This window comes from Acomys minous (assembly GCF_964271855.1).
Source record: "Acomys minous genome assembly, chromosome: 17".
NCBI lineage: Eukaryota > Metazoa > Chordata > Mammalia > Rodentia > Muridae > Acomys > Acomys minous.
Genome location: NC_140500.1, coordinates 30,477,009 through 30,489,199, shown reverse-complemented (window position 1 = coordinate 30,489,199; position 12,191 = coordinate 30,477,009). Strand labels below are relative to the sequence as shown.

At 46.7% G+C, this 12,191-nt stretch overlaps 1 protein-coding gene across 2 annotated transcripts in view; it reads left to right on the top strand.

Annotated features, from left to right (window-relative positions):
• The window catches only part of ATG7 (autophagy related 7), a 220,959-nt gene that overhangs the window by 135,161 nt on the left and 73,607 nt on the right, over positions 1-12,191 (top strand). The window lies entirely within an intron of this gene.

Genomic DNA, 12,191 nt, shown 5'->3' with positions numbered 1-12,191 from the left:
CGCTTGTATTTCTGGAAGGTGTGCTTGAGTACAGCTGTTGGAAAGCAGTCTTTAAAGTCTCTGTCAAAACACAAGTCGGTGGGGACCTTGGACTCTAGGCTGTGTCAGCAAAAAAAAAAAAAAAAAAAAAAAAATGGAGGCCAACTTGTTGTTGACAGTCTAGTCAGTCTTATGTGCCAACACTGTCCCTGCCTGGCCTAAGAATTGTGTAGGTCCCCACCCTGAATGAGGGACAGCCGCAGCCTAAGAACGAGAACAACTTCTCACTGTGGAGTTGCTTTCAAGAGGTCATGAGGCAAACCGAGCTCTCATGGCAAGTCCACAGCTGTGCAAGGAATGCCTTGCTGTCCCATGTTCTGCAGATATGGTTCAGTTGCAGGCATGACAGCAGAGCCACAAGTCCTGGTCATTGGTAAACACCCCTGGGGTTGTGTCTTCACACCCTGAGGACACCCCAAGTAGTCAGGGAGTGGCCGACCTGGACCAGTCCTGGCCAGCTAGTAGAATAAGGCTGCTGTTTGGAGGGGTGGGATGAGCTCTGAGTGGAAGAAAGCATTGGGAAAGCCAGAGTACCGCTGCTTGGACTTGTGAGCAGGTTGGGGTGAGATTTACAGGGGCACCCAGGCAGCCAGGCAGTCCTCTAGCATTTGCTTAGAGCTGAAAGCGAGATTTCTCTAACTTGCTGGAATGCTGCGACATTAAGCAGGTGTCACTGATGTCTGAGACTTAGAGCCCCGAGAGTCCCTTATCTTTAGGGCCAGGAAGGGGATAGCATCATGAGAACACAGAGAGACAAAGCTGTGCCCTAGACCTGAGACTGGGGTCCCAGGCAGGTTTCAGGTTGTGCTAATGGCAGCTGCCATGGCCTGCTAGTGCACGAGGAGGAGCCTGTAGGTCTTTGCAGCCATGCCATCACTGACAAGATGGTGACAGGATGCCGGGTCACCTAGAAGAGCAGAGGGTTCACCATATCTCACTGTAGCGACAGAGGAGATGGCAGGGTAGTGGGCTCCACCCTTGATCACATCTGCTTAGTCTGTACTTTAGTGGCTTTGCTAGTCATGTCCTTCTTAAAGACCCAGAGGAAAGGAAGTCCCAGCAAGTTCTTGATGACAATAGCTTGTGGCAAAAGGAACAGGGCTTCATCTGTGAGCCTGAGTGGTTTGTTGCTCTTTGTTTTGTTTGTTTTTTTAAGGTTCCTTCACTAAATTAGCTCTGAAGCCTTAAGTCCCCCACAATATTGGAGGTGAGAGATAGCAAGGTTGTTAGCCTATGAGCCAGATGTGGCTTGCAGCTGTGGTGTTATAGAGCTTACCCTGTGTTAAATTTTGAAGAAAGCCAGAACTTTAAAACCATGACTTTTACATAAGAGTCTGAATTTCCTCATTTTCAACTTCTTTGAAAACTTAGATCTGACAATTGCAGGCACATGCTCCTTGGCTAGGTGGAGCCAAATGATGCATTGGGTGCTGGCTTTGAAGGCATAAAAACGTGCAGCTGAGGATGCAGCTCAGCGGTGGGGTACTTTGTAGGATGCGCAAGGCCCTGGGGTCCAATGCCAGCACATTAGGAAAGTCTACAGAAACACAGTCATGCCTGTCACGTGGCTCCCATTTCCTCTCCTGGAGACAGACGCAGCTGCTCTTTCTTCATCCTTCAGTCATGTTCTGGGCTTATTTTATGCTCTGCAGTTGACAGCCTTTCTGGGAGTTTGGATCTGTAACCCTTGATTTGCTGAAGCTCTAAATGGAAGCTTTAAAAGAAGAGCAAAAATATAGCACTCACCAGGAGAACCTCCTAATAACAAAAATCGTTGTCTCTCCTGTGTGGCTTCATTACTGTGAAAAGAACATGTGTGAGTAAGGGAATAAATATGTCCTCAGGGTAAGGAGGATCAGGGGTTCAAGGCCACCTAGGCTACGTGAAACCATATCTTAAATACAAAACAAAAAAATCTATTTATATAAATACAGTGTTTTGATCTTTACTTATTTTGATGAATTTATAGATGTTCACTATGAAAATATGAACTTTTGTGTTTTTTAAATGCAACCTAGTGAAGATGGTAATTACGTCCCTTTTAGATGAACTGTTTTCATGAGCTTGGTGTTTGCAAAAGATTCATCAAAGTAATATGTATTATTTCATCATCTATGTTGTTTATAAAAAGTTTACTTTTTTTGTGTTGCTGAAGCTCAGGACCGTGTGTGTGTGTGTGTGTGTGTGTGTGTGTGTGTGTGTGTGTGTGTTTAAAAGTTACTAAGCATTATTTTCTGAAAGTCTGATGCCAAGCACCATGTTGTTATTGGACCAGGGTTAATGAGACAGTGACGCTCATGGGCTCTTGTCCACTGTGAGAAGCAAAGGTATCTGCCGTGAGCTGAGGGGCCATCAAAAAGGCTTAATCATATAACGCAGTAAGTCCCAAGGTTCAGAGAGTCAGGGTGCAGGAAAGCCTTTTGGGAAGACAGTCACCATTCCCTTTTTAGTTTTAAGCATGAGAAGCTGCCATGGCAAAGCTGGGGAGGAGAAGAATAATGCCCTGGGCCTTCCTGAGCTGCAGAGCTCATGACGGCCACAAAGCTCGTCCATTTCTCAAGTGTGTAATTCTGTAGTTTTTAGTTTGCCCTGAGTGGCGCTACTATTGCCCCCCTCTTCCACATTTTCATTACTTCCCTTCCCCTGCCCTTCGAGCACTGATCTCTGGAAAGCTTGTCATGTCTTTTAGCACATGTGTCTCCTTCCAGTACTGCTCTCTAGCGAAAGAAGGGTGCCCAGCTGAACATGCTAAAGACCACATGTCCCCTTGTTCCTACAGAAAGAGCCACAGTAACAAAGATGCAGTCAAGCAGGGCCATCTATGCTCAGTGAGATGGAGCATGGCAACCCTAGCTTTGTTACTCACCATCCTCCTTCCACCGTCCCACATCCTGATGGACTGCAGTGAGGTCATTCAAGGTCACTGTTGCCCTGTCCTGCTATGGAGACCAATGGGCAATTTGGGAGGCGTAGTTAAGGAGCACGCTGCAAATGGAGCCTGGAAACCTGGGAGAAGATGCCTTGGTTTTGGTGAATAGTGTTTTTGTTGTGACAATAAGGGACAGTGACTGGATGTCACTGGGGAATGAAGCTTGAAGGTAAAGTAACAGGACCAGTGAACCATTATGACAGAACAGAAAGTCGTCCTGTTTGTCACCATGAGGGGAGACTGCAAGGCTGGGGTACTATTTTTGTTTTCTTGTTGGTTTGTTTTCTCGCTGTGTAGCCCTGTATGGCTTGGAACTTACTATGTAGACCAGGGTGGCTTGGTGTACATGCATCTAACATTACAGATCTCTGCCTGCCTCTGCCACTCAAGTGTCAATCTAGATGTTCTTAATGTGGAATACATATGGAGGGTTAACTTTATTACACACTAAAAAGTTTAAAAGAACTTCCAAGGAAAGGCCGTCTGCCATGGCTTATAACTTATCTTGGGGCCCCGGACAGGCACTCACTTCCTTTGAATCCCATCCAGGTTTCAAATGGTGCTTTCATTTTGCCCATGGAGTGTTAGAAGGTGCCACTCAGCTTCCTATGTTCTTAAAACATGACCATGTATGGAGAATGCTTTCAAACTTCACCTGAGAATGGCTCTGGTCCTTGGAGACTGGCCTAGACTCTCTGGTCCTTCCTCTGGCCTCTCTGCAGCCTAAGGAAATAGACGTTACAAGCTGATGAGCCACACCATGTTGCGGTCACAGATCTGCTGAGGGTTGCTTTAGCTGATGGATTTCTTAAGGAAAGTCTCAGTCTGACTCAAACATGCAAGTGTATTAGACTCGTTTTATGAAACTGGCTCAAGTTAGCCTCCAGGGTTATTTCTCATCCTGGGACAAAAGATCAGTTTCTGTGTTTTCATTTTATTCCAAATGTGGCTTCAGCATTGGGCTCTGAGAAATGCCAAGATATATTTTCCCACTCCGTCTAACTAAAGAAAAAAGCATGACTCCTAAGAGGGCTGATGAAACAAGCCATGTTGGTCCATCCTTGAGAGATTGAAATTCCCTGATCGCATAGGCAGAAGCTAGCCATTCTCCTGCCTCCAGGATTAACTTGAGGCCATCTGCCCCTCACTCAGGCCTCTTGACAACACTGGCTGTTGCACCCCGGGTGATGTCAGCGTCATCCTATTCTTAGTACTGTGCTCACCGCATTTATGTCCTCAAGTTTCGGTGAAGCAGCATGCTTCCCGCAGATTCGTGGAGTTAATTAGTGATAATGGGGGAGGAAAGTTGAGCACCAACTGTTAACACAGGCTGGCAGCCACAAGGAGGGCTGCGCTGACAGACCCATCCAGAGTCGAGATTCAAACTCTTAACTCATTGGCTACAGAATGGAGAAGGTGGGATGCCTGTTGTCCTCACAGCAAAGTCACAGGAGAAGCCATATGGTGTGACTTCATGGGCATAGAGACTTCCTGCTCCGACTTCAGGCAGCCATGCTGTTAACAAGTGTTTCTGCCCGGCCTTTGCACTTACCCTGAGTTTTTGGCCCCTTGCCCTCACAGCTGGTTTTGATTTGGTTTCTGTGGAGTAGTTTTTTGTTTTGTTTTGTATTTAACAGCAGTCAGATATTTATGTACAGCTTCATTAAGAGCCTCTGATGACAAATAGGCCTTTGGAGGCCTGGGGAAGCTGTGGGAAACCCCGTGTCAGCACTCAGACCTGTTTGCGATGGAGAGGGTTCACTGTGGGAACTGACATGCCTGTGGTGCACCTAGCTCTGTCTTCCCAGAGTCCTCGGCTAGCCCTTCTCTCCTGGTCTGTCCTGGGATGGTGCCCTGCCCTGGTTTTTCCTTATGAAGCAATCCCTCAAGATCAGCCTTGGCCCTCTCTCCCGAGTGAGGGAAGGGGAGGCGAAACTGCAGGCACAGAGCCAGCTGCTGCTTAGCTTGGAAACTGGAGCCTGCCTTTTGAAATCCAGCTTGGCAGCATCTCACTGAGAACTCCCTGTGTAAAGCGTGTCCCTTTTATTTGCTGTCAGAGTTATCTGCAGAGGTTTGAGATGTTTCTGTATGTGGGCATTAGAGATGGTCTGTGGTAGACTAGACGGCCCAGTCTGGGTGGAGCCCTACCTTTCAGAGAGGAGGCTGGACCATGATTCTACTTGGAGGCCATGGAGAAAGAAAGGGGGGAATCACATGCTCCAAGCAAACAAGACAGAGCTGAGCAATAGAGCAGAGGCTTTCACCCTCCTCAAGCCGTGGGTAGATAATCCTCCTTAAATTGTGAGCCTTGAGTCCTCCTAAACCATGAGATTCAATGCCAAAAAAAAATTTTAAATTAAAAAAAACACAACTATAGAGACTTCAAGATATTACATTTACCTAAAATATATATATATATATATATTTTAAACTGATTCAGTCATGCCAGAGAGATCCGGGTTTGCCTGACTGCAGCCTCAGCTTGGATTGGCAGTTATGTGTGTCTTTAAATCCTGAGAGCACTAAGCTGAAAGGATGCATTTTGAGTTGGAGGGCCCTTCAAGATGGAGTTTGTGAGCCAGAAGGGGGAAAGTGAGTGAATGCCTGGGGCTAGGTAGCACATAGGGCAGGCACAGCTGACCGGGACTTCCTGACTCAGCAGTGGGGGTGGGGGTGGAGGGCCCTGGAGGTGTCCTTGCAGCCTGCCCTGTCCTGGTTTTTCTAGGGGCTGTATTTTCACAGCTGACCCTTCTCATTTGCAAGCAAAACAGCTGCCTCGTATTGAATTTGGGGGTATTCCATATTTCAAGACTGTAAAATTAAATGGATTCGTAGCTCTGGGATTACAGTTCTGAACCACCTTCTCAGCTGCCTGTGGGGCTGAGGGATGCAAGGGACACGGCCGGAGGTGGGTGCCTTTTAACCCAATATCATTGCCGTCCCTGACCAGTGCTTATCAGCCTTGTCCAGCCTGTGGCGCTGTGGAAGCAAAGAGGTACCAGCCAGTCCAGTGGGACAGTGCCATGGCGCTGGGGGAGGGAAGATGTGAACGAGACAGGTCTTGTGGCCGTGGGGGCAGAGTCTGACACATGGTGCTTTTGTTTCTGTGGGATCTCAGGAGGTTCTCATGCCAGAGGGGGCTCCAGACAAGAGCAACCATTGGTTCCGAGAGGATGGAACTCCAGATGCAGGAGAGGAAATGTAAAGCAGGGATTTGGTGTGTGCCTGTGGCAGGAGAGCCCCTGAGCCCACCCTATTGCCACCAGCATACCGCTCTTCTGAACACCTGCAGCCATCTTCTGAGGAGGAAGTACAGGTTTTACAGATGAAGCTGTAGCGGGGCAGAGGGATAAACAGGTGCTGGTTACATGCTGTTGAACGTCACTACGTCACCGTGTAAACCCTCCGTGCACATGGTAAGGTTTACAGTACACCTCACAGGCTGGAGCCGAGAGGACATTGAGAGCAGGTGCTGAGCCGAATCTAGCTTCGTGGAGTCTCTGCTTTCTTATTGAGCCTGGAAGTTTCCACAGGCAGTAGAGCGCTTTGCTTGATTCTCACAGCCACATTTTCTGGTAGGCTGTCTCTCTGAGCTGTGGCATCTGCCACATCACTGTGTCTTCTTCCTCCTCCACTGGCTTCTAAAAAAATCTGAGGGTCTCAGAGAGGTTTTCCTCACCAATGACTTCCTCACCAATGACCTCGGCATGCATCTGGAATTAACCCCTGGAGAAGAGCAGGTGTGAGGAGCTTTCTTTCTGAACTTCATCTTCCCTAAACTGGAGAGGAAATTCAGAGCTGGCTACCACTTAGAATTATGAAGCTTTGTGGTTTAAAGGAGTAACAAGCTACAAATAGGTAATATAGTTTTTGTCTCTGCGCTGGGCATGGAACCCTGGGTCTCATGCCTTCTGAGCTCGGGCTCTCCCACTGAGCCTGATTTGCAACCCTTTGTTTTGGTATCTGTGTTTACCCAACCTTAAGTCTCCTTGGAAGACACCCCACCTAATTCTGCTTGGCATTTTATTAAAAGGAAAGAAACTTGGCTTCATAAAAGAGTTTTCAAAATAGTTAATGTTCATAAAGAATTGCACACATAAAACATTTGTGTTATTCAGTCCGACTCGAGTCATAAGTATTAATGTTTGAGAACACCAGTTCAGAGCCAAGCTAGTCTGTGTTTCTGTGCCCAGATACTTGTTTGCACACTTTTTTTTGTGCCCTGTTTCATTACCTCCCCTTTGCTTAGTCAGTGATCTGTGGGAATAGATATCATTTCATGATAGCTGGGCCCATTCAGCCTTAGCAGGGTAGGCCTGAGAATCTGGGATAAGCCAGTCTGGGAGAAGGCGTAGAGACAGGGTTCCCTCCTGGGGCCTGCCACTATTTATATCACTGCCTGTTCCCCGAGTCCACCTGGATCTGAGATAACACCTAGCTACAAAAATGCTGGCAAACTTTTAAAATCTTTAGAAGATAAGGAGCCGGTGAGATGGCTGTCATGCAAGCCTGCCAAGGTGAGAGTGATCCCCTAAACTCATCTTGGATCTGAGAGCTCACATCTGTGCTGGCATTCCTATAGCAAGATGGATGGTGGAGACCATGGAGTTTCCAGAATCCGTGGGGCCCAGCTAGCCTGGAGTACACCATCAGCAACAGCAAGAGGTAGAAATAAGAGACTGCCCCAAAGATGTCCTGTGGACGAACACACACACACACACACACACACACACACATACACACACACACACACACACACTTGTGCACACATGTGGAGTAGGGGGCAATGTGGCAGAGAACAAAAGTGATAATAATAATTTCGAAACTTAAAAATGAAATTTTTAGATGATACAAAATTAGTTAATGTAATCTAAGTACAGGTCAACCAAATGGAAACCTTTTCTCAGTTTTTTTCTTAAATTAAAAATTCTTAAGGGGCTAGAGAGATGGCTCAGAGGTTAAGAGTACTAGCTGTTCTCCCAAAGGTCCTGAGTTCAATTCCTAGCAACCACATGTTGGCTCACAACCATCTATAATGAGAACTGGTGCCCTCTTCTGATGTGCAAGTGTCCATGTGGGCAGAACACTGTATATAAAATAAATAAATAATTAATTAAAAAAAAAAAGATTCTTAATAAGTGGTGCCACGGGCCTTTGAACTTTAAGCAAACATTAACCATCCTGGAAGTAGTTTGGTTTTTGTTTGGTTTTGTTTTGTTGGTTTTTCAAGACTGGATTTTTCTGTGTAGCCCTGGCTGTCCTAGAACCCTCTTTGTAGACCAGGCTGGCCTCAAACTCACAGAGCTCCACCTGCTTCTGCCTCCCCAGTGCTAGGATTAAAGGCGTGCACCACCACACCCAGCCCTCTAAGTAATTTGTATTAACTGAGTTTTAGAGTGTCAGATTAACAACAGTGTCAGAGTATATGAAAGAGGTGTGTGTTTAAAAACAGACAAACAAACAAAACTTCTTAATATGAAACAGCAGCAACTGCTTGGTCAGTTCATGGCTGTTAACAGCACATTCTTATTGGCTCCTCAGAGAACAGCTAGCTAGATGCAGCTTTTTCTCTGGTGAGTCCTTCAAGTATTCCCTTCAACATCCAGGCTATTGATGGCACAACCAATCTGCAGACGTACCAGCCCCTCTATACAGCAGAAGAGCATTTGCATGGACCCTGTGCACATCCTTTCCTAGACCTCGAATCATCAGTCCCTCTCTCATCATCCCTCCTATGGTACCAGTGATGCACAGGCATCACACTGTAGCGCTTGAGGGATATCAGAAGGAAGCACTCTGGCCAGTGTGTTGGCATGTGCTGCAAACTAGGCACTCAGGAGACTGAGGCAAAACTGCCCTTTCAAGTCCAGTCTTACCAAACAGAACAATATCGAATACAGGGACACAGCATATCCACCTCCCAGCACTTGGGAGGTAGAAGCCAAAGGTTGAGCAGTTCAAGGCCACCCTCAGCTATATAAAGAGTTCAGGGCCAGCCTGGGCTATGTGAAACCCTGTCACAAACAAAACAAAATCCTGGCCATGCTCAGTACAGAGATGATTTTTTAAGTCTTTCCAGCTGTACTTTATTGAGCTGTGGCTATGGAACAGGAAGAGATGGAGGCTCAAAGGTCCATCCCTCTGTTGCTGTGTGGTCCCAACTTTGTTCAATTCATTCATCTTGTCTCAGCCTGTTTACTTCCCCTTTGTGAGATCTGCCTGAGACCCCTGCTGAGCTTTCTAACAGGAGCCTCCACCTCCCCTGAGAAATGGGTTCTAACGCACTGGGCCCAGGTATACAGGCTTCTGACAGCACCACACACCTCTGAGTGGGGAAAATTAGATGCCCAAACAGCTTTCTGGTCATTTAAATGACAATGATCAAGGACATTCCTTCCTGCTTGTCCTTTCTGTCTTAGTATTTTAAAGTGATCCACAACACATGCAGAAAAACACAATGGGTTCTCCATGGCTTCATGAACTAAGTGTGATGTAAAACCTTGGCCTTCCCAGCTCATATGTTGCTCACTGCCTGCAGTCCTGGTGGCCACTCCTCCACACACTCTGCTTTTTCATCTTCAGCTTGGGGGCACATCCCTAAACAATGCGGCGGTTCTGCCTTGAACTTTCATGAATGGACTTGCGTTACATCTGGTCTGTGCTCGCAGCTGCAGCTTGCTCACTCTTTTTGCCATGCAACATTCCCTGGTTAGGAAGCCCCTCTCCCCTCCAATGTGCTTCTGCTTGGAGACACGATGCTCGCTGAAGTGCTGCGGAATACAGCTCATTAGGTCCTGCTTGGTACTTCACTGTGTCAGTGTGTCATGGGCTTTTCCCTTATCCCTCCCAGGGAGAATTCTAGCGTTTAAATTGCTAAGAGTGTTTGTTGGGTAGAGTCAGTTTTTGTAGGGCCACCGACCAAGGTCATGTCTATGATTTTTTTTCTACCTGCCAAACCCGGGTTTTACTCCTTTGAGGGTAGATGCCACCCCCACGGAGATATACATGGAAGGGGAATTTTGGAAGAGCCATTGCACCTGGCATTTACTCCAGAGTGATGGCCACTTAGCCTTGAAGTAGTCTTTTGTAAATGATCAGTATTGTTATCTGAGATTTAAGCGGTTGCCCTTCCTATAGAAACTTCAGACCCTTTGCATGACCTCAGTCGCAAGACATTCCTGGAAAACCAGGGAGCCTTGCAATGGCTGAGAACCACTTGGGTAGTGGTTTCTTCAGATAACCTCTAGATAATTTGGTTTTGGTATGTAGGAACTGACTTGCTAAAAGGCCTTTTGTATAACAATCAATAAAAGCATTTCTGCAAGACTGCTCAAGACTCAGTCCTCTGAGACTGTCCTACCCTGCTGCTAGCAAAGCCTTCTCTCTCCAGTCATCTGCTTAGGACACTACCAACCATACACTGTTTACCTGGGATCATAACTTCTTTAAAAAGAAGGCTTTTTGAGACAGGGTTTCTTTGTATAACCGCCCTGGCTGTCCTAGACTCGCTTTGTAGACCAGACTGGTCTTTATCTCACAAAGATCCACCTGTCTCTGCCTCCCAAGTGCTGGGATTAAAGGCGTGCACCACCCCCGCTGGTCTGGGATCACAATTTTTGAGTCATTGAAAATGTGCATCTTCAACTTCATCAGATCTTGACAAGCTGCCTTCCAGCAGCATTTGGGCCAGTTTAAGCTTCTGTAACTCCATGTCCTTGCCAAATTCTTGGCACATCATATTTTGAAATTGTCCCCTATCTGTTAGACTTACAACATCATCTCATTAGACTTCTGGTTTCCACTGTCCTGATTTCCCATGGGGTTAGCCACTTATATTTGTGATTGTTTGAATTCTTCTTTCTAATGGCTCATCCTGCTATTTCAACTCTGAAGTTTCTGGCATGTTCTACTGTGTGAAGAAGAAAGCACAGTAGCGTGACCTAGTTATTCACTTGAAAATAGGATGGGGCCTGCTGACCTCATTCTAATCCCAGATGAGCCATGTGCCTTGGTCAGAATCCTGCCTCCTCTCCATCCGTGCACCCGTCAGAGTTGTTGGGGAAGCTGACAAGCTCAGAGCACACCTGCACCACTTGCTTTAGAAGGGTTAGAGATGAGTTTGTCTCCTTCAGAGTCCTACACTCTGATGACGAGAGAGTGAGTCTTCACCACCAGCTTGAATAGTTTTGATTGTGATCCTGGTCCACACTCTGAATCAAGATTAATTTCTCTTGGAACTCTCTGCTGCTCTTGTGATAAAAGAGGAACAAGGAGGAAACCCCTTCACTGAGTCCATAGAGGACACTGGTGCCATCAGTCTAAGCATGAATGGCAAAATACCTACCCAAGTGCACTTGCAGGAAGCCATGAATGAGCCTTAAGGGAAATGGGCCTTGTGCTCTGCCATAGATTCATTCATGAATAGCTAACACTTGACTTCCTCTTACAAGATTCTATGAGACTAGTTGGTAAGGAAGCTGCTCTGTCCTCAGCACATGTCATGGTCTAGATGAACCACTTGTGTTGGATGGGTTGGTAAAGAGCATGGCCATCCTGGCTGGGGCCTTGTGGGGATGGTTATTGGGGTGAGGATTATGGGAGAACAGTATGATGTTCCATAGATGAAAAGGCCTCCATAACAGAGTGCTCTAAAACCCATTGCTGCATCAACTCAGAGTTCTGCAGAGCCCTCTGCCAGTCATAACCACATCAGCTGTGGTCAATAGCCAACACTTATATCATGCCTGGTGTTTTCCAGAGTGTGTTTCCTGCATTTGTGCGTGCAGTTGCCATAGCAATCTTCTTCAATAAGAAGCTTCTTTAGCCCTGTAGACCCTGGTTATGAGTGACAGAAGCCAAAAGCTCAACTTGGATTTACTGTAAGAGCAATTTATTGCAGGCATTACTTCAGGAAAAGGTCCCACAGAGCTGAGTGGTCAAGAAGTGTGACTTCATGAGGAACAGGCCTTTTAAATAGCTGATGACAAAATCCTTACAGCCAATGTGGGGATGTGATGAGGGCCCTGGGCCAGATCCTACCACCGTGCAGAGGCTCCAGGTCCTGCAGACTCCTGAGAAGATGAATACGGAGGTGCTGCAAATGTGGCCAAGACCAAGGACCTGGGAAGCCATGAGATTGTGGTGAAGGCCTTTAGGTATTTGACAAGAAAGAGAATGGCACCACCCTGGGAGCTGAAATTCATCATGTGCTTTTCACAGAGTG